Source organism: Lissotriton helveticus, chromosome 4_1, assembly GCF_964261635.1.
Source record: "Lissotriton helveticus chromosome 4_1, aLisHel1.1, whole genome shotgun sequence".
Classification (NCBI taxonomy): Eukaryota; Metazoa; Chordata; class Amphibia; order Caudata; family Salamandridae; genus Lissotriton; species Lissotriton helveticus.
This window is the reverse complement of record NC_136063.1, coordinates 1,670,733,456-1,670,758,896: the sequence shown is the minus strand read 5'-3', so window position 1 is coordinate 1,670,758,896 and position 25,441 is coordinate 1,670,733,456. Positions and strand designations below refer to the sequence as shown.

At 34.2% G+C, this 25,441-nt stretch overlaps 20 non-coding genes across 20 annotated transcripts; 10 read left to right on the top strand and 10 right to left on the bottom strand.

The window, feature by feature from the left end:
- The first annotated feature begins 646 nt into the window (after positions 1-646).
- On the top strand, positions 647-718 carry TRNAQ-CUG (transfer RNA glutamine (anticodon CUG)). The gene has a single exon. It is a non-coding gene; the product is annotated as a tRNA-Gln (tRNA).
- Positions 719-1,544: 826 nt separating this feature from the next.
- On the bottom strand, positions 1,545-1,616 carry TRNAQ-UUG (transfer RNA glutamine (anticodon UUG)). Its single transcript has one exon. It is a non-coding gene; the product is annotated as a tRNA-Gln (tRNA).
- Positions 1,617-3,166: 1,550 nt separating this feature from the next.
- Positions 3,167-3,241, top strand: TRNAQ-CUG (transfer RNA glutamine (anticodon CUG)). Its single transcript has one exon. It is a non-coding gene; the product is annotated as a tRNA-Gln (tRNA).
- Positions 3,242-4,064: 823 nt separating this feature from the next.
- TRNAQ-UUG (transfer RNA glutamine (anticodon UUG)) lies at positions 4,065-4,136 on the bottom strand. The gene has a single exon. It is a non-coding gene; the product is annotated as a tRNA-Gln (tRNA).
- A 1,550-nt stretch (positions 4,137-5,686) lies between these two features.
- TRNAQ-CUG (transfer RNA glutamine (anticodon CUG)) lies at positions 5,687-5,758 on the top strand. Its single transcript has one exon. It is a non-coding gene; the product is annotated as a tRNA-Gln (tRNA).
- An 826-nt stretch (positions 5,759-6,584) lies between these two features.
- On the bottom strand, positions 6,585-6,656 carry TRNAQ-UUG (transfer RNA glutamine (anticodon UUG)). The gene has a single exon. It is a non-coding gene; the product is annotated as a tRNA-Gln (tRNA).
- Positions 6,657-8,206: 1,550 nt separating this feature from the next.
- Positions 8,207-8,278, top strand: TRNAQ-CUG (transfer RNA glutamine (anticodon CUG)). Its single transcript has one exon. It is a non-coding gene; the product is annotated as a tRNA-Gln (tRNA).
- Positions 8,279-9,104: 826 nt separating this feature from the next.
- Positions 9,105-9,176, bottom strand: TRNAH-GUG (transfer RNA histidin (anticodon GUG)). Its single transcript has one exon. It is a non-coding gene; the product is annotated as a tRNA-His (tRNA).
- Positions 9,177-10,726: 1,550 nt separating this feature from the next.
- Positions 10,727-10,798, top strand: TRNAQ-CUG (transfer RNA glutamine (anticodon CUG)). The gene has a single exon. It is a non-coding gene; the product is annotated as a tRNA-Gln (tRNA).
- Positions 10,799-11,624: 826 nt separating this feature from the next.
- On the bottom strand, positions 11,625-11,696 carry TRNAH-GUG (transfer RNA histidin (anticodon GUG)). Its single transcript has one exon. It is a non-coding gene; the product is annotated as a tRNA-His (tRNA).
- A 1,550-nt stretch (positions 11,697-13,246) lies between these two features.
- Positions 13,247-13,318, top strand: TRNAQ-CUG (transfer RNA glutamine (anticodon CUG)). Its single transcript has one exon. It is a non-coding gene; the product is annotated as a tRNA-Gln (tRNA).
- An 826-nt stretch (positions 13,319-14,144) lies between these two features.
- TRNAH-GUG (transfer RNA histidin (anticodon GUG)) lies at positions 14,145-14,216 on the bottom strand. Its single transcript has one exon. It is a non-coding gene; the product is annotated as a tRNA-His (tRNA).
- A 1,550-nt stretch (positions 14,217-15,766) lies between these two features.
- On the top strand, positions 15,767-15,838 carry TRNAQ-CUG (transfer RNA glutamine (anticodon CUG)). Its single transcript has one exon. It is a non-coding gene; the product is annotated as a tRNA-Gln (tRNA).
- Positions 15,839-16,664: 826 nt separating this feature from the next.
- On the bottom strand, positions 16,665-16,736 carry TRNAH-GUG (transfer RNA histidin (anticodon GUG)). Its single transcript has one exon. It is a non-coding gene; the product is annotated as a tRNA-His (tRNA).
- Positions 16,737-18,286: 1,550 nt separating this feature from the next.
- TRNAQ-CUG (transfer RNA glutamine (anticodon CUG)) lies at positions 18,287-18,358 on the top strand. The gene has a single exon. It is a non-coding gene; the product is annotated as a tRNA-Gln (tRNA).
- Positions 18,359-19,184: 826 nt separating this feature from the next.
- On the bottom strand, positions 19,185-19,256 carry TRNAQ-UUG (transfer RNA glutamine (anticodon UUG)). The gene has a single exon. It is a non-coding gene; the product is annotated as a tRNA-Gln (tRNA).
- Positions 19,257-20,806: 1,550 nt separating this feature from the next.
- On the top strand, positions 20,807-20,878 carry TRNAQ-CUG (transfer RNA glutamine (anticodon CUG)). Its single transcript has one exon. It is a non-coding gene; the product is annotated as a tRNA-Gln (tRNA).
- An 826-nt stretch (positions 20,879-21,704) lies between these two features.
- TRNAH-GUG (transfer RNA histidin (anticodon GUG)) lies at positions 21,705-21,776 on the bottom strand. Its single transcript has one exon. It is a non-coding gene; the product is annotated as a tRNA-His (tRNA).
- Positions 21,777-23,326: 1,550 nt separating this feature from the next.
- Positions 23,327-23,398, top strand: TRNAQ-CUG (transfer RNA glutamine (anticodon CUG)). Its single transcript has one exon. It is a non-coding gene; the product is annotated as a tRNA-Gln (tRNA).
- Positions 23,399-24,224: 826 nt separating this feature from the next.
- TRNAH-GUG (transfer RNA histidin (anticodon GUG)) lies at positions 24,225-24,296 on the bottom strand. Its single transcript has one exon. It is a non-coding gene; the product is annotated as a tRNA-His (tRNA).
- Between the last annotated feature and the right edge of the window lie 1,145 nt (positions 24,297-25,441).

Sequence of the window (25,441 nt, the reverse complement as noted above, 5' to 3'; positions counted from 1 at the left end):
TCAAAATGTGCTAAATTCGCCTTATCAATAGCGCAGAAAGCTTCAAAAAGGGATGCTGGGAATCAGGCCTCTGAAATGCATTTCAGAAAAACAGGATAGGATTTCTTAATGTCACACTATTTTGTGTAGGAATGTGATGTAAACGTATTATAATGTTTGTATTTCTGTAACTTGTTCAAGCTGATGGACGTTTTGAAAGGAATCAATAAGTGTCTCTTTCAACCTACTGGTGTTGGATTTGAGCTATCAATAAACAAAGATGACAGAAATGGAAAAGGTCAAGAGTAATAAAATAGTACCCCCAAGATTTGGACTGGTACCTTTGCATGCAAAGTCCAAAGTGCCAATCATTGCTCTTTGGCGCAGCCCATGTGAGAGACAAAGAAATGGGTGTATTAGTTTGGAAATGTAAAATGTTTTAATATGACACAGTCAAAGATGATCATTATGATATAACTTGCCTATCCTGATAAACGTTTGCATATTTAACACTGTTATGGAGAATGTATCTGAACTGAATCAAATCACATTATAGCTCTTTACACTATGAGCATTCAACAGAGATATCCTTTCATCAATGTAAGAAATGCCCCCGCACTAATGCGCTCTCTTTTGTCTCAATGGAAAAATGACTCATGTATGGGAGGGTTCCATGGTGTAATGGTTAGCACTCTGGACTCTGAATCCAGCGATCCGAGATCAAATCTCGGTGGGACCTACTTGAATTATGAGATTTACTATTTCACCCATTTCTTAGAATTTGCTCTTGGAAAAACATAACGTCAATGTTTTATACTGATACTTATCAACGTATAAGTATGCATCTATGTATACATAGCTATATCCGTCTAGATAGCGATAAGACTATATAAAGAAATCAATTATTCATAAACATATGTATTGAAGCTGAAAACTAAAAACTGTTGTTTCCCATCCACAATTTAAACGTTAGGTTCATTTCCTCTCTCATCTATATGACCAGTAATGAGATAGTTAATTTTTGCTGATTTCTTATATGACAACATGCTTGACTTACACAGTGCATTTAATTGTGAATTTCTTTGAAAGAGAAATTCAGATTATTACCTTTGACACGTCTTTCGAAAGATTTTACTTTATGGTTATGGATTTACTTTAGAAAATCAGAGTGTAAATATATGTGTGTCTGAATTTCACGATTGTTATTCAAAACGTCATATCTTCTGTCCCCATAATACACAATTTGATTTCTCAAGTTTTGTTTTAATGAAGGATTTCCAATTAAAAAGTTCCATCTTCCCCTTATCAATAACAGTAAGATTTAAGAAAGTAATATCTTGCATCAGCCCCCTGTGATGAGTTTGAGAAAACAGAGTCAGCTCGCAAAATGTCTCATTATTTTGAGCCATTTAATTTCCATGTTTTCTAAAAGTTCTATCATTTGCTCACATCGAATAGACTTTCAGAATACAATCAATAAATTAATGTTTCACTCTACCCGTGTTAGATTTGTGATATTTATGAATACACTTGACAAAAAAAGATTTGATCAACAGTCATGAAAGTGGTCCCACCGAGATTTGAACTCGGATCCTTGGATTCAAAGTCCAAAGTGCTAACCACTACACCATGGAACCTCCCATGTGACAAGGGAGCAGATTGCTGCAGCAATGTGAACATTTCAAAGTTTTTAATGTTCTGCAGTCAAAGACCAACAGAATGTTATTACCTTTCTATTCTGTTCAACTTTTGCATATTGAACTATGTTAGGGAAGGATGTTGCCCAGAGGACTCAAGTAACGCTATCACTCTGTTGAACAGTACTTTTTATGTGAGATACGATTTTGCAATAAAAGATAAGATTCCCCCGTGAATGCAATCTCTTCTCTCAAAATGAAAAGCTCAACCTGGTACAGGTGGGTTGATGGTATCATGCTTAGCACTCTAGACTCTGAAAACCGGGATCTGAGTACAAATCACAGTGGGACTTATCTAAACTTTACGATTTTCTTTTCCATTCAGTTCTTAGAATTATTAATTGGAAAAACATCTCATTTACTTATAAACTTGTACATATCCACTTTACACGTATGTATCTCCCTATATCTTGCTATATGTCTCTGTATATTTATAGGACAACATAAACACATACATTATAAAAATGCATATAATTAGTAGAGGTGAAAATAATGAAAAGTTGTTGCCTCTCCACATTTGAAACATGAGCTTCTTCTCCTTACTCTTCTATATGTCATGAAATTGAGATAGTCACTTTTTACTCAATTTTGATCTAACAATATAGTTGATTTATACAAAGCATATCATATGATTTGTGAATAATCTTAAAACAGAAAATTAGATCAGTACCTGTGAGGCCTCCAAGCAAAAGCGTATGTTTCACGATTGCAGATCGACTGTTGAAAATCAGCATGAAAAACGTTTTATTTCACAATTTCCATACTAATATACAAAAAACATTTGTACTATCTGAATGATACCGTCATTGTGGTTCTCTAGGTTTGATTTAAGAACACTTCTCTTTCAAAATGTGCTAAATTCGCCTTATCAATAGCGCAGAAAGCTTCAAAAAGGGATGCTGGCAATCAGGCCTCTGAAATGCATTTCAGAAAAACAGGATAGGATTTCTTAATGTCACACTATTTTGTGTAGGAATGTGATGTAAACGTATTATAATGTTTGTATTTCTGTAACTTGTTCAAGCTGATGGACGTTTTGAAAGGAATCAATAAGTGTCTCTTTCAACCTACTGGTGTTGGATTTGAGCTATCAATAAACAAAGATGACAGAAATGGAAAAGGTCAAGAGTAATAAAATAGTACCCCCAAGATTTGGACTGGTACCTTTGCATGCAAAGTCCAAAGTGCCAATCATTGCTCTTTGGCGCAGCCCATGTGAGAGACAAAGAAATGGGTGTATTAGTTTGGAAATGTAAAATGTTTTAATATGACACAGTCAAAGATGATCATTATGATATAACTTGCCTATCCTGATAAACGTTTGCATATTTAACACTGTTATGGAGAATGTATCTGAACTGAATCAAATCACATTATAGCTCTTTACACTATGAGCATTCAACAGAGATATCCTTTCATCAATGTAAGAAATGCCCCCGCACTAATGCGCTCTCTTTTGTCTCAATGGAAAAATGACTCATGTATGGGAGGGTTCCATGGTGTAATGGTTAGCACTCTGGACTCTGAATCCAGCGATCCGAGATCAAATCTCGGTGGGACGTACTTGAATTATGAGATTTACTATTTCACCCATTTCTTAGAATTTGCTCTTGGAAAAACATAACGTCAATGTTTTATACTGATACTTATCAACGTATAAGTATGCATCTATGTATACATAGCTATATCCGTCTAGATAGCGATAAGACTATATAAAGAAATCAATTATTCATAAACATATGTATTGAAGCTGAAAACTAAAAACTGTTGTTTCCCATCCACAATTTAAACGTTAGGTTCATTTCCTCTCTCATCTATATGACCAGTAATGAGATAGTTAATTTTTGCTGATTTCTTATATGACAACATGCTTGACTTACACAGTGCATTTAATTGTGAATTTCTTTGAAAGAGAAATTCAGATTATTACCTTTGACACGTCTTTCGAAAGATTTTACTTTATGGTTATGGATTTACTTTAGAAAATCAGAGTGTAAATATATGTGTGTCTGAATTTCACGATTGCTATTCAAAACGTCATATCTTCTGTCCCCATAATACACAATTTGATTTCTCAAGTTTTGTTTTAATGAAGGATTTCCAATTAAAAAGTTCCATCTTCCCCTTATCAATAACAGTAAGATTTAAGAAAGTAATATCTTGCATTAGCCCCCTGTGATGAGTTTGAGAAAACAGAGTCAGCTCGCAAAATGTCTCATTATTTTGAGCCATTTAATTTCCATGTTTTCTAAAAGTTCTATCATTTGCTCACATCGAATAGACTTTCAGAATACAATCAATAAATTAATGTTTCACTCTACCCGTGTTAGATTTGTGATATTTATGAATACACTTGACAAAAAAAGATTTGATCAACAGTCATGAAAGTGGTCCCACCGAGATTTGAACTCGGATCCTTGGATTCAAAGTCCAAAGTGCTAACCACTACACCATGGAACCTCCCATGTGACAAGGGAGCAGATTGCTGCAGCAATGTGAACATTTCAAAGTTTTTAATGTTCTGCAGTCAAAGACCAACAGAATGTTATTACCTTTCTATTCTGTTCAACTTTTGCATATTGAACTATGTTAGGGAAGGATGTTGCCCAGAGGACTCAAGTAACGCTATCACTCTGTTGAACAGTACTTTTTATGTGAGATACGATTTTGCAATAAAAGATAAGATTCCCCCGTGAATGCAATCTCTTCTCTCAAAATGAAAAGCTCAACCTGGTACAGGTGGGTTGATGGTATCATGCTTAGCACTCTAGACTCTGAAAACCGGGATATGAGTACAAATCACAGTGGGACTTATCTAAACTTTACGATTTTCTTTTCCATTCAGTTCTTAGAATTATTAATTGGAAAAACATCTCATTTACTTATAAACTTGTACATATCCACTTTACACGTATGTATCTCCCTATATCTTGCTATATGTCTCTGTATATTTATAGGACAACATAAACACATACATTATAAAAATGCATATAATTAGTAGAGGTGAAAATAATGAAAAGTTGTTGCCTCTCCACATTTGAAACATGAGCTTCTTCTCCTTACTCTTCTATATGTCATGAAATTGAGATAGTCACTTTTTACTCAATTTTGATCTAACAATATAGTTTATTTATACAAAGCATATCATATGATTTGTGAATAATCTTAAAACAGAAAATTAGATCAGTACCTGTGAGGCCTCCAAGCAAAAGCGTATGTTTCACGATTGCAGATCGACTGTTGAAAATCAGCATGAAAAACGTTTTATTTCACAATTTCCATACTAATATACAAAAAACATTTGTACTATCTGAATGATACCGTCATTGTGGTTCTCTAGGTTTGATTTAAGAACACTTCTCTTTCAAAATGTGCTAAATTCGCCTTATCAATAGCGCAGAAAGCTTCAAAAAGGGATGCTGGGAATCAGGCCTCTGAAATGCATTTCAGAAAAACAGGATAGGATTTCTTAATGTCACACTATTTTGTGTAGGAATGTGATGTAAACGTATTATAATGTTTGTATTTCTGTAACTTGTTCAAGCTGATGGACGTTTTGAAAGGAATCAATAAGTGTCTCTTTCAACCTACTGGTGTTGGATTTGAGCTATCAATAAACAAAGATGACAGAAATGGAAAAGGTCAAGAGTAATAAAATAGTACCCCCAAGATTTGGACTGGTACCTTTGCATGCAAAGTCCAAAGTGCCAATCATTGCTCTTTGGCGCAGCCCATGTGAGAGACAAAGAAATGGGTGTATTAGTTTGGAAATGTAAAATGTTTTAATATGACACAGTCAAAGATGATCATTATGATATAACTTGCCTATCCTGATAAACGTTTGCATATTTAACACTGTTATGGAGAATGTATCTGAACTGAATCAAATCACATTATAGCTCTTTACACTATGAGCATTCAACAGAGATATCCTTTCATCAATGTAAGAAATGCCCCCGCACTAATGCGCTCTCTTTTGTCTCAATGGAAAAATGACTCATGTATGGGAGGGTTCCATGGTGTAATGGTTAGCACTCTGGACTCTGAATCCAGCGATCCGAGATCAAATCTCGGTGGGACCTACTTGAATTATGAGATTTACTATTTCACCCATTTCTTAGAATTTGCTCTTGGAAAAACATAACGTCAATGTTTTATACTGATACTTATCAACGTATAAGTATGCATCTATGTATACATAGCTATATCCGTCTAGATAGCGATAAGACTATATAAAGAAATCAATTATTCATAAACATATGTATTGAAGCTGAAAACTAAAAACTGTTGTTTCCCATCCACAATTTAAACGTTAGGTTCATTTCCTCTCTCATCTATATGACCAGTAATGAGATAGTTAATTTTTGCTGATTTCTTATATGACAACATGCTTGACTTACACAGTGCATTTAATTGTGAATTTCTTTGAAAGAGAAATTCAGATTATTACCTTTGACACGTCTTTCGAAAGATTTTACTTTATGGTTATGGATTTACTTTAGAAAATCAGAGTGTAAATATATGTGTGTCTGAATTTCACGATTGTTATTCAAAACGTCATATCTTCTGTCCCCATAATACACAATTTGATTTCTCAAGTTTTGTTTTAATGAAGGATTTCCAATTAAAAAGTTCCATCTTCCCCTTATCAATAACAGTAAGATTTAAGAAAGTAATATCTTGCATCAGCCCCCTGTGATGAGTTTGAGAAAACAGAGTCAGCTCGCAAAATGTCTCATTATTTTGAGCCATTTAATTTCCATGTTTTCTAAAAGTTCTATCATTTGCTCACATCGAATAGACTTTCAGAATACAATCAATAAATTAATGTTTCACTCTACCCGTGTTAGATTTGTGATATTTATGAATACACTTGACAAAAAAAGATTTGATCAACAGTCATGAAAGTGGTCCCACCGAGATTTGAACTCGGATCCTTGGATTCAAAGTCCAAAGTGCTAACCACTACACCATGGAACCTCCCATGTGACAAGGGAGCAGATTGCTGCAGCAATGTGAACATTTCAAAGTTTTTAATGTTCTGCAGTCAAAGACCAACAGAATGTTATTACCTTTCTATTCTGTTCAACTTTTGCATATTGAACTATGTTAGGGAAGGATGTTGCCCAGAGGACTCAAGTAACGCTATCACTCTGTTGAACAGTACTTTTTATGTGAGATACGATTTTGCAATAAAAGATAAGATTCCCCCGTGAATGCAATCTCTTCTCTCAAAATGAAAAGCTCAACCTGGTACAGGTGGGTTGATGGTATCATGCTTAGCACTCTAGACTCTGAAAACCGGGATCTGAGTACAAATCACAGTGGGACTTATCTAAACTTTACGATTTTCTTTTCCATTCAGTTCTTAGAATTATTAATTGGAAAAACATCTCATTTACTTATAAACTTGTACATATCCACTTTACACGTATGTATCTCCCTATATCTTGCTATATGTCTCTGTATATTTATAGGACAACATAAACACATACATTATAAAAATGCATATAATTAGTAGAGGTGAAAATAATGAAAAGTTGTTGCCTCTCCACATTTGAAAGATGAGCTTCTTCTCCTTACTCTTCTATATGTCATGAAATTGAGATAGTCACTTTTTACTCAATTTTGATCTAACAATATAGTTTATTTATACAAAGCATATCATATGATTTGTGAATAATCTTAAAACAGAAAATTAGATCAGTACCTGTGAGGCCTCCAAGCAAAAGCGTATGTTTCACGATTGCAGATCGACTGTTGAAAATCAGCATGAAAAACGTTTTATTTCACAATTTCCATACTAATATACAAAAAACATTTGTACTATCTGAATGGTACCGTCATTGTGGTTCTCTAGGTTTGATTTAAGAACACTTCTCTTTCAAAATGTGCTAAATTCGCCTTATCAATAGCGCAGAAAGCTTCAAAAAGGGATGCTGGGAATCAGGCCTCTGAAATGCATTTCAGAAAAACAGGATAGGATTTCTTAATGTCACACTATTTTGTGTAGGAATGTGATGTAAACGTATTATAATGTTTGTATTTCTGTAACTTGTTCAAGCTGATGGACGTTTTGAAAGGAATCAATAAGTGTCTCTTTCAACCTACTGGTGTTGGATTTGAGCTATCAATAAACAAAGATGACAGAAATGGAAAAGGTCAAGAGTAATAAAATAGTACCCCCAAGATTTGGACTGGTACCTTTGCATGCAAAGTCCAAAGTGCCAATCATTGCTCTTTGGCGCAGCCCATGTGAGAGACAAAGAAATGGGTGTATTAGTTTGGAAATGTAAAATGTTTTAATATGACACAGTCAAAGATGATCATTATGATATAACTTGCCTATCCTGATAAACGTTTGCATATTTAACACTGTTATGGAGAATGTATCTGAACTGAATCAAATCACATTATAGCTCTTTACACTATGAGCATTCAACAGAGATATCCTTTCATCAATGTAAGAAATGCCCCCGCACTAATGCGCTCTCTTTTGTCTCAATGGAAAAATGACTCATGTATGGGAGGGTTCCATGGTGTAATGGTTAGCACTCTGGACTCTGAATCCAGCAATCCGAGATCAAATCTCGGTGGGACCTACTTGAATTATGAGATTTACTATTTCACCCATTTCTTAGAATTTGCTCTTGGAAAAACATAACGTCAATGTTTTATACTGATACTTATCAACGTATAAGTATGCATCTATGTATACATAGCTATATCCGTCTAGATAGCGATAAGACTATATAAAGAAATCAATTATTCATAAACATATGTATTGAAGCTGAAAACTAAAAACTGTTGTTTCCCATCCACAATTTAAACGTTAGGTTCATTTCCTCTCTCATCTATATGACCAGTAATGAGATAGTTAATTTTTGCTGATTTCTTATATGACAACATGCTTGACTTACACAGTGCATTTAATTGTGAATTTCTTTGAAAGAGAAATTCAGATTATTACCTTTGACACGTCTTTCGAAAGATTTTACTTTATGGTTATGGATTTACTTTAGAAAATCAGAGTGTAAATATATGTGTGTCTGAATTTCACGATTGTTATTCAAAACGTCATATCTTCTGTCCCCATAATACACAATTTGATTCCTCAAGTTTTGTTTTAATGAAGGATTTCCAATTAAAAAGTTCCATCTTCCCCTTATCAATAACAGTAAGATTTAAGAAAGTAATATCTTGCATCAGCCCCCTGTGATGAGTTTGAGAAAACAGAGTCAGCTCGCAAAATGTCTCATTATTTTGAGCCATTTAATTTCCATGTTTTCTAAAAGTTCTATCATTTGCTCACATCGAATAGACTTTCAGAATACAATCAATAAATTAATGTTTCACTCTACCCGTGTTAGATTTGTGATATTTATGAATACACTTGACAAAAAAAGATTTGATCAACAGTCATGAAAGTGGTCCCACCGAGATTTGAACTCGGATCCTTGGATTCACAGTCCAAAGTGCTAACCACTACACCATGGAACCTCCCATGTGACAAGGGAGCAGATTGCTGCAGCAATGTGAACATTTCAAAGTTTTTAATGTTCTACAGTCAAAGACCAACAGAATGTTATTACCTTTCTATTCTGTTCAACTTTTGCATATTGAACTATGTTAGGGAAGGATGTTGCCCAGAGGACTCAAGTAACGCTATCACTCTGTTGAACAGTACTTTTTATGTGAGATACGATTTTGCAATAAAAGATAAGATTCCCCCGTGAATGCAATCTCTTCTCTCAAAATGAAAAGCTCAACCTGGTACAGGTGGGTTGATGGTATCATGCTTAGCACTCTAGACTCTGAAAACCGGGATCTGAGTACAAATCACAGTGGGACTTATCTAAACTTTACGATTTTCTTTTCCATTCAGTTCTTAGAATTATTAATTGGAAAAACATCTCATTTACTTATAAACTTGTACATATCCACTTTACACGTATGTATCTCCCTATATCTTGCTATATGTCTCTGTATATTTATAGGACAACATAAACACATACATTATAAAAATGCATATAATTAGTAGAGGTGAAAATAATGAAAAGTTGTTGCCTCTCCACATTTGAAACATGAGCTTCTTCTCCTTACTCTTCTATATGTCATGAAATTGAGATAGTCACTTTTTACTCAATTTTGATCTAACAATATAGTTGATTTATACAAAGCATATCATATGATTTGTGAATAATCTTAAAACAGAAAATTAGATCAGTACCTGTGAGGCCTCCAAGCAAAAGCGTATGTTTCACGATTGCAGATCGACTGTTGAAAATCAGCATGAAAAACGTTTTATTTCACAATTTCCATACTAATATACAAAAAACATTTGTACTATCTGAATGATACCGTCATTGTGGTTCTCTAGGTTTGATTTAAGAACACTTCTCTTTCAAAATGTGCTAAATTCGCCTTATCAATAGCGCAGAAAGCTTCAAAAAGGGATGCTGGGAATCAGGCCTCTGAAATGCATTTCAGAAAAACAGGATAGGATTTCTTAATGTCACACTATTTTGTGTAGGAATGTGATGTAAACGTATTATAATGTTTGTATTTCTGTAACTTGTTCAAGCTGATGGACGTTTTGAAAGGAATCAATAAGTGTCTCTTTCAACCTACTGGTGTTGGATTTGAGCTATCAATAAACAAAGATGACAGAAATGGAAAAGGTCAAGAGTAATAAAATAGTACCCCCAAGATTTGGACTGGTACCTTTGCATGCAAAGTCCAAAGTGCCAATCATTGCTCTTTGGCGCAGCCCATGTGAGAGACAAAGAAATAGGTGTATTAGTTTGGAAATGTAAAATGTTTTAATATGACACAGTCAAAGATGATCATTATGATATAACTTGCCTATCCTGATAAACGTTTGCATATTTAACACTGTTATGGAGAATGTATCTGAACTGAATCAAATCACATTATAGCTCTTTACACTATGAGCATTCAACAGAGATATCCTTTCATCAATGTAAGAAATGCCCCCGCACTAATGCGCTCTCTTTTGTCTCAATGGAAAAATGACTCATGTATGGGAGGGTTCCATGGTGTAATGGTTAGCACTCTGGACTCTGAATCCAGCGATCCGAGATCAAATCTCGGTGGGACCTACTTGAATTATGAGATTTACTATTTCACCCATTTCTTAGAATTTGCTCTTGGAAAAACATAACGTCAATGTTTTATACTGATACTTATCAACGTATAAGTATGCATCTATGTATACATAGCTATATCCGTCTAGATAGCGATAAGACTATATAAAGAAATCAATTATTCATAAACATATGTATTGAAGCTGAAAACTAAAAACTGTTGTTTCCCATCCACAATTTAAACGTTAGGTTCATTTCCTCTCTCATCTATATGACCAGTAATGAGATAGTTAATTTTTGCTGATTTCTTATATGACAACATGCTTGACTTACACAGTGCATTTAATTGTGAATTTCTTTGAAAGAGAAATTCAGATTATTACCTTTGACACGTCTTTCGAAAGATTTTACTTTATGGTTATGGATTTACTTTAGAAAATCAGAGTGTAAATATATGTGTGTCTGAATTTCACGATTGTTATTCAAAACGTCATATCTTCTGTCCCCATAATACACAATTTGATTCCTCAAGTTTTGTTTTAATGAAGGATTTCCAATTAAAAAGTTCCATCTTCCCCTTATCAATAACAGTAAGATTTAAGAAAGTAATATCTTGCATCAGCCCCCTGTGATGAGTTTGAGAAAACAGAGTCAGCTCGCAAAATGTCTCATTATTTTGAGCCATTTAATTTCCATGTTTTCTAAAAGTTCTATCATTTGCTCACATCGAATAGACTTTCAGAATACAATCAATAAATTAATGTTTCACTCTACCCGTGTTAGATTTGTGATATTTATGAATACACTTGACAAAAAAAGATTTGATCAACAGTCATGAAAGTGGTCCCACCGAGATTTGAACTCGGATCCTTGGATTCACAGTCCAAAGTGCTAACCACTACACCATGGAACCTCCCATGTGACAAGGGAGCAGATTGCTGCAGCAATGTGAACATTTCAAAGTTTTTAATGTTCTACAGTCAAAGACCAACAGAATGTTATTACCTTTCTATTCTGTTCAACTTTTGCATATTGAACTATGTTAGGGAAGGATGTTGCCCAGAGGACTCAAGTAACGCTATCACTCTGTTGAACAGTACTTTTTATGTGAGATACGATTTTGCAATAAAAGATAAGATTCCCCCGTGAATGCAATCTCTTCTCTCAAAATGAAAAGCTCAACCTGGTACAGGTGGGTTGATGGTATCATGCTTAGCACTCTAGACTCTGAAAACCGGGATCTGAGTACAAATCACAGTGGGACTTATCTAAACTTTACGATTTTCTTTTCCATTCAGTTCTTAGAATTATTAATTGGAAAAACATCTCATTTACTTATAAACTTGTACATATCCACTTTACACGTATGTATCTCCCTATATCTTGCTATATGTCTCTGTATATTTATAGGACAACATAAACACATACATTATAAAAATGCATATAATTAGTAGAGGTGAAAATAATGAAAAGTTGTTGCCTCTCCACATTTGAAACATGAGCTTCTTCTCCTTACTCTTCTATATGTCATGAAATTGAGATAGTCACTTTTTACTCAATTTTGATCTAACAATATAGTTGATTTATACAAAGCATATCATATGATTTGTGAATAATCTTAAAACAGAAAATTAGATCAGTACCTGTGAGGCCTCCAAGCAAAAGCGTATGTTTCACGATTGCAGATCGACTGTTGAAAATCAGCATGAAAAACGTTTTATTTCACAATTTCCATACTAATATACAAAAAACATTTGTACTATCTGAATGATACCGTCATTGTGGTTCTCTAGGTTTGATTTAAGAACACTTCTCTTTCAAAATGTGCTAAATTCGCCTTATCAATAGCGCAGAAAGCTTCAAAAAGGGATGCTGGGAATCAGGCCTCTGAAATGCATTTCAGAAAAACAGGATAGGATTTCTTAATGTCACACTATTTTGTGTAGGAATGTGATGTAAACGTATTATAATGTTTGTATTTCTGTAACTTGTTCAAGCTGATGGACGTTTTGAAAGGAATCAATAAGTGTCTCTTTCAACCTACTGGTGTTGGATTTGAGCTATCAATAAACAAAGATGACAGAAATGGAAAAGGTCAAGAGTAATAAAATAGTACCCCCAAGATTTGGACTGGTACCTTTGCATGCAAAGTCCAAAGTGCCAATCATTGCTCTTTGGCGCAGCCCATGTGAGAGACAAAGAAATAGGTGTATTAGTTTGGAAATGTAAAATGTTTTAATATGACACAGTCAAAGATGATCATTATGATATAACTTGCCTATCCTGATAAACGTTTGCATATTTAACACTGTTATGGAGAATGTATCTGAACTGAATCAAATCACATTATAGCTCTTTACACTATGAGCATTCAACAGAGATATCCTTTCATCAATGTAAGAAATGCCCCCGCACTAATGCGCTCTCTTTTGTCTCAATGGAAAAATGACTCATGTATGGGAGGGTTCCATGGTGTAATGGTTAGCACTCTGGACTCTGAATCCAGCGATCCGAGATCAAATCTCGGTGGGACCTACTTGAATTATGAGATTTACTATTTCACCCATTTCTTAGAATTTGCTCTTGGAAAAACATAACGTCAATGTTTTATACTGATACTTATCAACGTATAAGTATGCATCTATGTATACATAGCTATATCCGTCTAGATAGCGATAAGACTATATAAAGAAATCAATTATTCATAAACATATGTATTGAAGCTGAAAACTAAAAACTGTTGTTTCCCATCCACAATTTAAACGTTAGGTTCATTTCCTCTCTCATCTATATGACCAGTAATGAGATAGTTAATTTTTGCTGATTTCTTATATGACAACATGCTTGACTTACACAGTGCATTTAATTGTGAATTTCTTTGAAAGAGAAATTCAGATTATTACCTTTGACACGTCTTTCGAAAGATTTTACTTTATGGTTATGGATTTACTTTAGAAAATCAGAGTGTAAATATATGTGTGTCTGAATTTCACGATTGTTATTCAAAACGTCATATCTTCTGTCCCCATAATACACAATTTGATTCCTCAAGTTTTGTTTTAATGAAGGATTTCCAATTAAAAAGTTCCATCTTCCCCTTATCAATAACAGTAAGATTTAAGAAAGTAATATCTTGCATCAGCCCCCTGTGATGAGTTTGAGAAAACAGAGTCAGCTCGCAAAATGTCTCATTATTTTGAGCCATTTAATTTCCATGTTTTCTAAAAGTTCTATCATTTGCTCACATCGAATAGACTTTCAGAATACAATCAATAAATTAATGTTTCACTCTACCCGTGTTAGATTTGTGATATTTATGAATACACTTGACAAAAAAAGATTTGATCAACAGTCATGAAAGTGGTCCCACCGAGATTTGAACTTGGATCCTTGGATTCACAGTCCAAAGTGCTAACCACTACACCATGGAACCTCCCATGTGACAAGGGAGCAGATTGCTGCAGCAATGTGAACATTTCAAAGTTTTTAATGTTCTACAGTCAAAGACCAACAGAATGTTATTACCTTTCTATTCTGTTCAACTTTTGCATATTGAACTATGTTAGGGAAGGATGTTGCCCAGAGGACTCAAGTAACGCTATCACTCTGTTGAACAGTACTTTTTATGTGAGATACGATTTTGCAATAAAAGATAAGATTCCCCCGTGAATGCAATCTCTTCTCTCAAAATGAAAAGCTCAACCTGGTACAGGTGGGTTGATGGTATCATGCTTAGCACTCTAGACTCTGAAAACCGGGATCTGAGTACAAATCACAGTGGGACTTATCTAAACTTTACGATTTTCTTTTCCATTCAGTTCTTAGAATTATTAATTGGAAAAACATCTCATTTACTTATAAACTTGTACATATCCACTTTACACGTATGTATCTCCCTATATCTTGCTATATGTCTCTGTATATTTATAGGACAACATAAACACATACATTATAAAAATGCATATAATTAGTAGAGGTGAAAATAATGAAAAGTTGTTGCCTCTCCACATTTGAAACATGAGCTTCTTCTCCTTACTCTTCTATATGTCATGAAATTGAGATAGTCACTTTTTACTCAATTTTGATCTAACAATATAGTTTATTTATACAAAGCATATCATATGATTTGTGAATAATCTTAAAACAGAAAATTAGATCAGTACCTGTGAGGCCTCCAAGCAAAAGCGTATGTTTCACGATTGCAGATCGACTGTTGAAAATCAGCATGAAAAACGTTTTATTTCACAATTTCCATACTAATATACAAAAAACATTTGTACTATCTGAATGATACCGTCATTGTGGTTCTCTAGGTTTGATTTAAGAACACTTCTCTTTCAAAATGTGCTAAATTCGCCTTATCAATAGCGCAGAAAGCTTCAAAAAGGGATGCTGGGAATCAGGCCTCTGAAATGCATTTCAGAAAAACAGGATAGGATTTCTTAATGTCACACTATTTTGTGTAGGAATGTGATGTAAACGTATTATAATGTTTGTATTTCTGTAACTTGTTCAAGCTGATGGACGTTTTGAAAGGAATCAATAAGTGTCTCTTTCAACCTACTGGTGTTGGATTTGAGCTATCAATAAACAAAGATGACAGAAATGGAAAAGGTCAAGAGTAATAAAATAGTACCCCCAAGATTTGGACTGGTACCTTTGCATGCAAAGTCCAAAGTGCCAATCATTGCTCTTTGGCGCAGCCCATGTGAGAGACAAAGAAATAGGTGTATTAGTTTGGAAATGTAAAATGTTTTAATATGACACAGTCAAAGATGATCATTATGATATAACTTGCCTATCCTGATAAACGTTTGCATATTTAACACTGTTATGGAGAATGTATCTGAACTGAATCAAATCACATTATAGCTCTTTACACTATGAGCATTCAACAGAGATATCCTTTCATCAATGTAAGAAATGCCCCCGCACTAATGCGCTCTCTTTTGTCTCAATGGAAAAATGACTCATGTATGGGAGGGTTCCATGGTGTAATGGTTAGCACTCTGGACTCTGAATCCAGCGATCCGAGATCAAATCTCGGTGGGACCTACTTGAATTATGAGATTTACTATTTCACCCATTTCTTAGAATTTGCTCTTGGAAAAACATAACGTCAATGTTTTATACTGATACTTATCAACGTATAAGTATGCATCTATGTATACATAGCTATATCCGTCTAGATAGCGATAAGACTATATAAAGAAATCAATTATTCATAAACATATGTATTGAAGCTGAAAACTAAAAACTGTTGTTTCCCATCCACAATTTAAACGTTAGGTTCATTTCCTCTCTCATCTATATGACCAGTAATGAGATAGTTAATTTTTGCTGATTTCTTATATGACAACATGCTTGACTTACACAGTGCATTTAATTGTGAATTTCTTTGAAAGAGAAATTCTGATTATTACCTTTGACACGTCTTTCGAAAGATTTTACTTTATGGTTATGGATTTACTTTAGAAAATCAGAGTGTAAATATATGTGTGTCTGAATTTCACGATTGTTATTCAAAACGTCATATCTTCTGTCCCCATAATACACAATTTGATTCCTCAAGTTTTGTTTTAATGAAGGATTTCCAATTAAAAAGTTCCATCTTCCCCTTATCAATAACAGTAAGATTTAAGAAAGTAATATCTTGCATCAGCCCCCTGTGATGAGTTTGAGAAAACAGAGTCAGCTCGCAAAATGTCTCATTATTTTGAGCCATTTAATTTCCATGTTTTCTAAAAGTTCTATCATTTGCTCACATCGAATAGACTTTCAGAATACAATCAATAAATTAATGTTTCACTCTACCCGTGTTAGATTTGTGATATTTATGAATACACTTGACAAAAAAAGATTTGATCAACAGTCATGAAAGTGGTCCCACCGAGATTTGAACTTGGATCCTTGGATTCACAGTCCAAAGTGCTAACCACTACACCATGGAACCTCCCATGTGACAAGGGAGCAGATTGCTGCAGCAATGTGAACATTTCAAAGTTTTTAATGTTCTACAGTCAAAGACCAACAGAATGTTATTACCTTTCTATTCTGTTCAACTTTTGCATATTGAACTATGTTAGGGAAGGATGTTGCCCAGAGGACTCAAGTAACGCTATCACTCTGTTGAACAGTACTTTTTATGTGAGATACGATTTTGCAATAAAAGATAAGATTCCCCCGTGAATGCAATCTCTTCTCTCAAAATGAAAAGCTCAACCTGGTACAGGTGGGTTGATGGTATCATGCTTAGCACTCTAGACTCTGAAAACCGGGATCTGAGTACAAATCACAGTGGGACTTATCTAAACTTTACGATTTTCTTTTCCATTCAGTTCTTAGAATTATTAATTGGAAAAACATCTCATTTACTTATAAACTTGTACATATCCACTTTACACGTATGTATCTCCCTATATCTTGCTATATGTCTCTGTATATTTATAGGACAACATAAACACATACATTATAAAAATGCATATAATTAGTAGAGGTGAAAATAATGAAAAGTTGTTGCCTCTCCACATTTGAAACATGAGCTTCTTCTCCTTACTCTTCTATATGTCATGAAATTGAGATAGTCACTTTTTACTCAATTTTGATCTAACAATATAGTTTATTTATACAAAGCATATCATATGATTTGTGAATAATCTTAAAACAGAAAATTAGATCAGTACCTGTGAGGCCTCCAAGCAAAAGCGTATGTTTCACGATTGCAGATCGACTGTTGAAAATCAGCATGAAAAACGTTTTATTTCACAATTTCCATACTAATATACAAAAAACATTTGTACTATCTGAATGATACCGTCATTGTGGTTCTCTAGGTTTGATTTAAGAACACTTCTCTTTCAAAATGTGCTAAATTCGCCTTATCAATAGCGCAGAAAGCTTCAAAAAGGGATGCTGGGAATCAGGCCTCTGAAATGCATTTCAGAAAAACAGGATAGGATTTCTTAATGTCACACTATTTTGTGTAGGAATGTGATGTAAACGTATTATAATGTTTGTATTTCTGTAACTTGTTCAAGCTGATGGACGTTTTGAAAGGAATCAATAAGTGTCTCTTTCAACCTACTGGTGTTGGATTTGAGCTATCAATAAACAAAGATGACAGAAATGGAAAAGGTCAAGAGTAATAAAATAGTACCCCCAAGATTTGGACTGGTACCTTTGCATGCAAAGTCCAAAGTGCCAATCATTGCTCTTTGGCGCAGCCCATGTGAGAGACAAAGAAATGGGTGTATTAGTTTGGAAATGTAAAATGTTTTAATATGACACAGTCAAAGATGATCATTATGATATAACTTGCCTATCCTGATAAACGTTTGCATATTTAACACTGTTATGGAGAATGTATCTGAACTGAATCAAATCACATTATAGCTCTTTACACTATGAGCATTCAACAGAGATATCCTTTCATCAATGTAAGAAATGCCCCCGCACTAATGCGCTCTCTTTTGTCTCAATGGAAAAAAGACTCATGTATGGGAGGGTTCCATGGTGTAATGGTTAGCACTCTGGACTCTGAATCCAGCGATCCGAGATCAAATCTCGGTGGGACCTACTTTAATTATGAGATTTACTATTTCACCCATTTCTTAGAATTTGCTCTTGGAAAAACATAACGTCAATGTTTTATACTGATACTTATCAACGTATAAGTATGCATCTATGTATACATAGCTATATCCGTCTAGATAGCGATAAGACTATATAAAGAAATCAATTATTCATAAACATATGTATTGAAGCTGAAAACTAAAAACTGTTGTTTCCCATCCACAATTTAAACGTTAGGTTCATTTCCTCTCTCATCTATATGACCAGTAATGAGATAGTTAATTTTTGCTGATTTCTTATATGACAACATGCTTGACTTACACAGTGCATTTAATTGTGAATTTCTTTGAAAGAGAAATTCAGATTATTACCTTTGACACGTCTTTCGAAAGATTTTACTTTATGGTTATGGATTTACTTTAGAAAATCAGAGTGTAAATATATGTGTGTCTGAATTTCACGATTGTTATTCAAAACGTCATATCTTCTGTCCCCATAATACACAATTTGATTCCTCAAGTTTTGTTTTAATGAAGGATTTCCAATTAAAAAGTTCCATCTTCCCCTTATCAATAACAGTAAGATTTAAGAAAGTAATATCTTGCATCAGCCCCCTGTGATGAGTTTGAGAAAACAGAGTCAGCTCGCAAAATGTCTCATTATTTTGAGCCATTTAATTTCCATGTTTTCTAAAAGTTCTATCATTTGCTCACATCGAATAGACTTTCAGAATACAATCAATAAATTAATGTTTCACTCTACCCGTGTTAGATTTGTGATATTTATGAATACACTTGACAAAAAAAGATTTGATCAACAGTCATGAAAGTGGTCCCACCGAGATTTGAACTCGGATCCTTGGATTCAAAGTCCAAAGTGCTAACCACTACACCATGGAACCTCCCATGTGACAAGGGAGCAGATTGCTGCAGCAATGTGAACATTTCAAAGTTTTTAATGTTCTGCAGTCAAAGACCAACAGAATGTTATTACCTTTCTATTCTGTTCAACTTTTGCATATTGAACTATGTTAGGGAAGGATGTTGCCCAGAGGACTCAAGTAACGCTATCACTCTGTTGAACAGTACTTTTTATGTGAGATACGATTTTGCAATAAAAGATAAGATTCCCCCGTGAATGCAATCTCTTCTCTCAAAATGAAAAGCTCAACCTGGTACAGGTGGGTTGATGGTATCATGCTTAGCACTCTAGACTCTGAAAACCGGGATCTGAGTACAAATCACAGTGGGACTTATCTAAACTTTACGATTTTCTTTTCCATTCAGTTCTTAGAATTATTAATTGGAAAAACATCTCATTTACTTATAAACTTGTACATATCCACTTTACACGTATGTATCTCCCTATATCTTGCTATATGTCTCTGTATATTTATAGGACAACATAAACACATACATTATAAAAATGCATATAATTAGTAGAGGTGAAAATAATGAAAAGTTGTTGCCTCTCCACATTTGAAACATGAGCTTCTTCTCCTTACTCTTCTATATGTCATGAAATTGAGATAGTCACTTTTTACTCAATTTTGATCTAACAATATAGTTTATTTATACAAAGCATATCATATGATTTGTGAATAATCTTAAAACAGAAAATTAGATCAGTACCTGTGAGGCCTCCAAGCAAAAGCGTATGTTTCACGATTGCAGATCGACTGTTGAAAATCAGCATGAAAAACGTTTTATTTCACAATTTCCATACTAATATACAAAAAACATTTGTACTATCTGAATGGTACCGTCATTGTGGTTCTCTAGGTTTGATTTAAGAACACTTCTCTTTCAAAATGTGCTAAATTCGCCTTATCAATAGCGCAGAAAGCTTCAAAAAGGGATGCTGGGAATCAGGCCTCTGAAATGCATTTCAGAAAAACAGGATAGGATTTCTTAATGTCACACTATTTTGTGTAGGAATGTGATGTAAACGTATTATAATGTTTGTATTTCTGTAACTTGTTCAAGCTGATGGACGTTTTGAAAGGAATCAATAAGTGTCTCTTTCAACCTACTGGTGTTGGATTTGAGCTATCAATAAACAAAGATGACAGAAATGGAAAAGGTCAAGAGTAATAAAATAGTACCCCCAAGATTTGGACTGGTACCTTTGCATGCAAAGTCCAAAGTGCCAATCATTGCTCTTTGGCGCAGCCCATGTGAGAGACAAAGAAATGGGTGTATTAGTTTGGAAATGTAAAATGTTTTAATATGACACAGTCAAAGATGATCATTATGATATAACTTGCCTATCCTGATAAACGTTTGCATATTTAACACTGTTATGGAGAATGTATCTGAACTGAATCAAATCACATTATAGCTCTTTACACTATGAGCATTCAACAGAGATATCCTTTCATCAATGTAAGAAATGCCCCCGCACTAATGCGCTCTCTTTTGTCTCAATGGAAAAATGACTCATGTATGGGAGGGTTCCATGGTGTAATGGTTAGCACTCTGGACTCTGAATCCAGCAATCCGAGATCAAATCTCGGTGGGACCTACTTGAATTATGAGATTTACTATTTCACCCATTTCTTAGAATTTGCTCTTGGAAAAACATAACGTCAATGTTTTATACTGATACTTATCAACGTATAAGTATGCATCTATGTATACATAGCTATATCCGTCTAGATAGCGATAAGACTATATAAAGAAATCAATTATTCATAAACATATGTATTGAAGCTGAAAACTAAAAACTGTTGTTTCCCATCCACAATTTAAACGTTAGGTTCATTTCCTCTCTCATCTATATGACCAGTAATGAGATAGTTAATTTTTGCTGATTTCTTATATGACAACATGCTTGACTTACACAGTGCATTTAATTGTGAATTTCTTTGAAAGAGAAATTCAGATTATTACCTTTGACACGTCTTTCGAAAGATTTTACTTTATGGTTATGGATTTACTTTAGAAAATCAGAGTGTAAATATATGTGTGTCTGAATTTCACGATTGTTATTCAAAACGTCATATCTTCTGTCCCCATAATACACAATTTGATTCCTCAAGTTTTGTTTTAATGAAGGATTTCCAATTAAAAAGTTCCATCTTCCCCTTATCAATAACAGTAAGATTTAAGAAACTAATATCTTGCATCAGCCCCCTGTGATGAGTTTGAGAAAACAGAGTCAGCTCGCAAAATGTCTCATTATTTTGAGCCATTTAATTTCCATGTTTTCTAAAAGTTCTATCATTTGCTCACATCGAATAGACTTTCAGAATACAATCAATAAATTAATGTTTCACTCTACCCGTGTTAGATTTGTGATATTTATGAATACACTTGACAAAAAAAGATTTGATCAACAGTCATGAAAGTGGTCCCACCGAGATTTGAACTCGGATCCTTGGATTCACAGTCCAAAGTGCTAACCACTACACCATGGAACCTCCCATGTGACAAGGGAGCAGATTGCTGCAGCAATGTGAACATTTCAAAGTTTTTAATGTTCTACAGTCAAAGACCAACAGAATGTTATTACCTTTCTATTCTGTTCAACTTTTGCATATTGAACTATGTTAGGGAAGGATGTTGCCCAGAGGACTCAAGTAACGCTATCACTCTGTTGAACAGTACTTTTTATGTGAGATACGATTTTGCAATAAAAGATAAGATTCCCCCGTGAATGCAATCTCTTCTCTCAAAATGAAAAGCTCAACCTGGTACAGGTGGGTTGATGGTATCATGCTTAGCACTCTAGACTCTGAAAACCGGGATCTGAGTACAAATCACAGTGGGACTTATCTAAACTTTACGATTTTCTTTTCCATTCAGTTCTTAGAATTATTAATTGGAAAAACATCTCATTTACTTATAAACTTGTACATATCCACTTTACACGTATGTATCTCCCTATATCTTGCTATATGTCTCTGTATATTTATAGGACAACATAAACACATACATTATAAAAATGCATATAATTAGTAGAGGTGAAAATAATGAAAAGTTGTTGCCTCTCCACATTTGAAACATGAGCTTCTTCTCCTTACTCTTCTATATGTCATGAAATTGAGATAGTCACTTTTTACTCAATTTTGATCTAACAATATAGTTGATTTATACAAAGCATATCATATGATTTGTGAATAATCTTAAAACAGAAAATTAGATCAGTACCTGTGAGGCCTCCAAGCAAAAGCGTATGTTTCACGATTGCAGATCGACTGTTGAAAATCAGCATGAAAAACGTTTTATTTCACAATTTCCATACTAATATACAAAAAACATTTGTACTATCTGAATGATACCGTCATTGTGGTTCTCTAGGTTTGATTTAAGAACACTTCTCTTTCAAAATGTGCTAAATTCGCCTTATCAATAGCGCAGAAAGCTTCAAAAAGGGATGCTGGGAATCAGGCCTCTGAAATGCATTTCAGAAAAACAGGATAGGATTTCTTAATGTCACACTATTTTGTGTAGGAATGTGATGTAAACGTATTATAATGTTTGTATTTCTGTAACTTGTTCAAGCTGATGGACGTTTTGAAAGGAATCAATAAGTGTCTCTTTCAACCTACTGGTGTTGGATTTGAGCTATCAATAAACAAAGATGACAGAAATGGAAAAGGTCAAGAGTAATAAAATAGTACCCCCAAGATTTGGACTGGTACCTTTGCATGCAAAGTCCAAAGTGCCAATCATTGCTCTTTGGCGCAGCCCATGTGAGAGACAAAGAAATAGGTGTATTAGTTTGGAAATGTAAAATGTTTTAATATGACACAGTCAAAGATGATCATTATGATATAACTTGCCTATCCTGATAAACGTTTGCATATTTAACACTGTTATGGAGAATGTATCTGAACTGAATCAAATCACATTATAGCTCTTTACACTATGAGCATTCAACAGAGATATCCTTTCATCAATGTAAGAAATGCCCCCGCACTAATGCGCTCTCTTTTGTCTCAATGGAAAAATGACTCATGTATGGGAGGGTTCCATGGTGTAATGGTTAGCACTCTGGACTCTGAATCCAGCGATCCGAGATCAAATCTCGGTGGGACCTACTTGAATTATGAGATTTACTATTTCACCCATTTCTTAGAATTTGCTCTTGGAAAAACATAACGTCAATGTTTTATACTGATACTTATCAACGTATAAGTATGCATCTATGTATACATAGCTATATCCGTCTAGATAGCGATAAGACTATATAAAGAAATCAATTATTCATAAACATATGTATTGAAGCTGAAAACTAAAAACTGTTGTTTCCCATCCACAATTTAAACGTTAGGTTCATTTCCTCTCTCATCTATATGACCAGTAATGAGATAGTTAATTTTTGCTGATTTCTTATATGACAACATGCTTGACTTACACAGTGCATTTAATTGTGAATTTCTTTGAAAGAGAAATTCAGATTATTACCTTTGACACGTCTTTCGAAAGATTTTACTTTATGGTTATGGATTTACTTTAGAAAATCAGAGTGTAAATATATGTGTGTCTGAATTTCACGATTGTTATTCAAAACGTCATATCTTCTGTCCCCATAATACACAATTTGATTCCTCAAGTTTTGTTTTAATGAAGGATTTCCAATTAAAAAGTTCCATCTTCCCCTTATCAATAACAGTAAGATTTAAGAAAGTAATATCTTGCATCAGCCCCCTGTGATGAGTTTGAGAAAACAGAGTCAGCTCGCAAAATGTCTCATTATTTTGAGCCATTTAATTTCCATGTTTTCTAAAAGTTCTATCATTTGCTCACATCGAATAGACTTTCAGAATACAATCAATAAATTAATGTTTCACTCTACCCGTGTTAGATTTGTGATATTTATGAATACACTTGACAAAAAAAGATTTGATCAACAGTCATGAAAGTGGTCCCACCGAGATTTGAACTTGGATCCTTGGATTCACAGTCCAAAGTGCTAACCACTACACCATGGAACCTCCCATGTGACAAGGGAGCAGATTGCTGCAGCAATGTGAACATTTCAAAGTTTTTAATGTTCTACAGTCAAAGACCAACAGAATGTTATTACCTTTCTATTCTGTTCAACTTTTGCATATTGAACTATGTTAGGGAAGGATGTTGCCCAGAGGACTCAAGTAACGCTATCACTCTGTTGAACAGTACTTTTTATGTGAGATACGATTTTGCAATAAAAGATAAGATTCCCCCGTGAATGCAATCTCTTCTCTCAAAATGAAAAGCTCAACCTGGTACAGGTGGGTTGATGGTATCATGCTTAGCACTCTAGACTCTGAAAACCGGGATCTGAGTACAAATCACAGTGGGACTTATCTAAACTTTACGATTTTCTTTTCCATTCAGTTCTTAGAATTATTAATTGGAAAAACATCTCATTTACTTATAAACTTGTACATATCCACTTTACACGTATGTATCTCCCTATATCTTGCTATATGTCTCTGTATATTTATAGGACAACATAAACACATACATTATAAAAATGCATATAATTAGTAGAGGTGAAAATAATGAAAAGTTGTTGCCTCTCCACATTTGAAACATGAGCTTCTTCTCCTTACTCTTCTATATGTCATGAAATTGAGATAGTCACTTTTTACTCAATTTTGATCTAACAATATAGTTTATTTATACAAAGCATATCATATGATTTGTGAATAATCTTAAAACAGAAAATTAGATCAGTACCTGTGAGGCCTCCAAGCAAAAGCGTATGTTTCACGATTGCAGATCGACTGTTGAAAATCAGCATGAAAAACGTTTTATTTCACAATTTCCATACTAATATACAAAAAACATTTGTACTATCTGAATGATACCGTCATTGTGGTTCTCTAGGTTTGATTTAAGAACACTTCTCTTTCAAAATGTGCTAAATTCGCCTTATCAATAGCGCAGAAAGCTTCAAAAAGGGATGCTGGGAATCAGGCCTCTGAAATGCATTTCAGAAAAACAGGATAGGATTTCTTAATGTCACACTATTTTGTGTAGGAATGTGATGTAAACGTATTATAATGTTTGTATTTCTGTAACTTGTTCAAGCTGATGGACGTTTTGAAAGGAATCAATAAGTGTCTCTTTCAACCTACTGGTGTTGGATTTG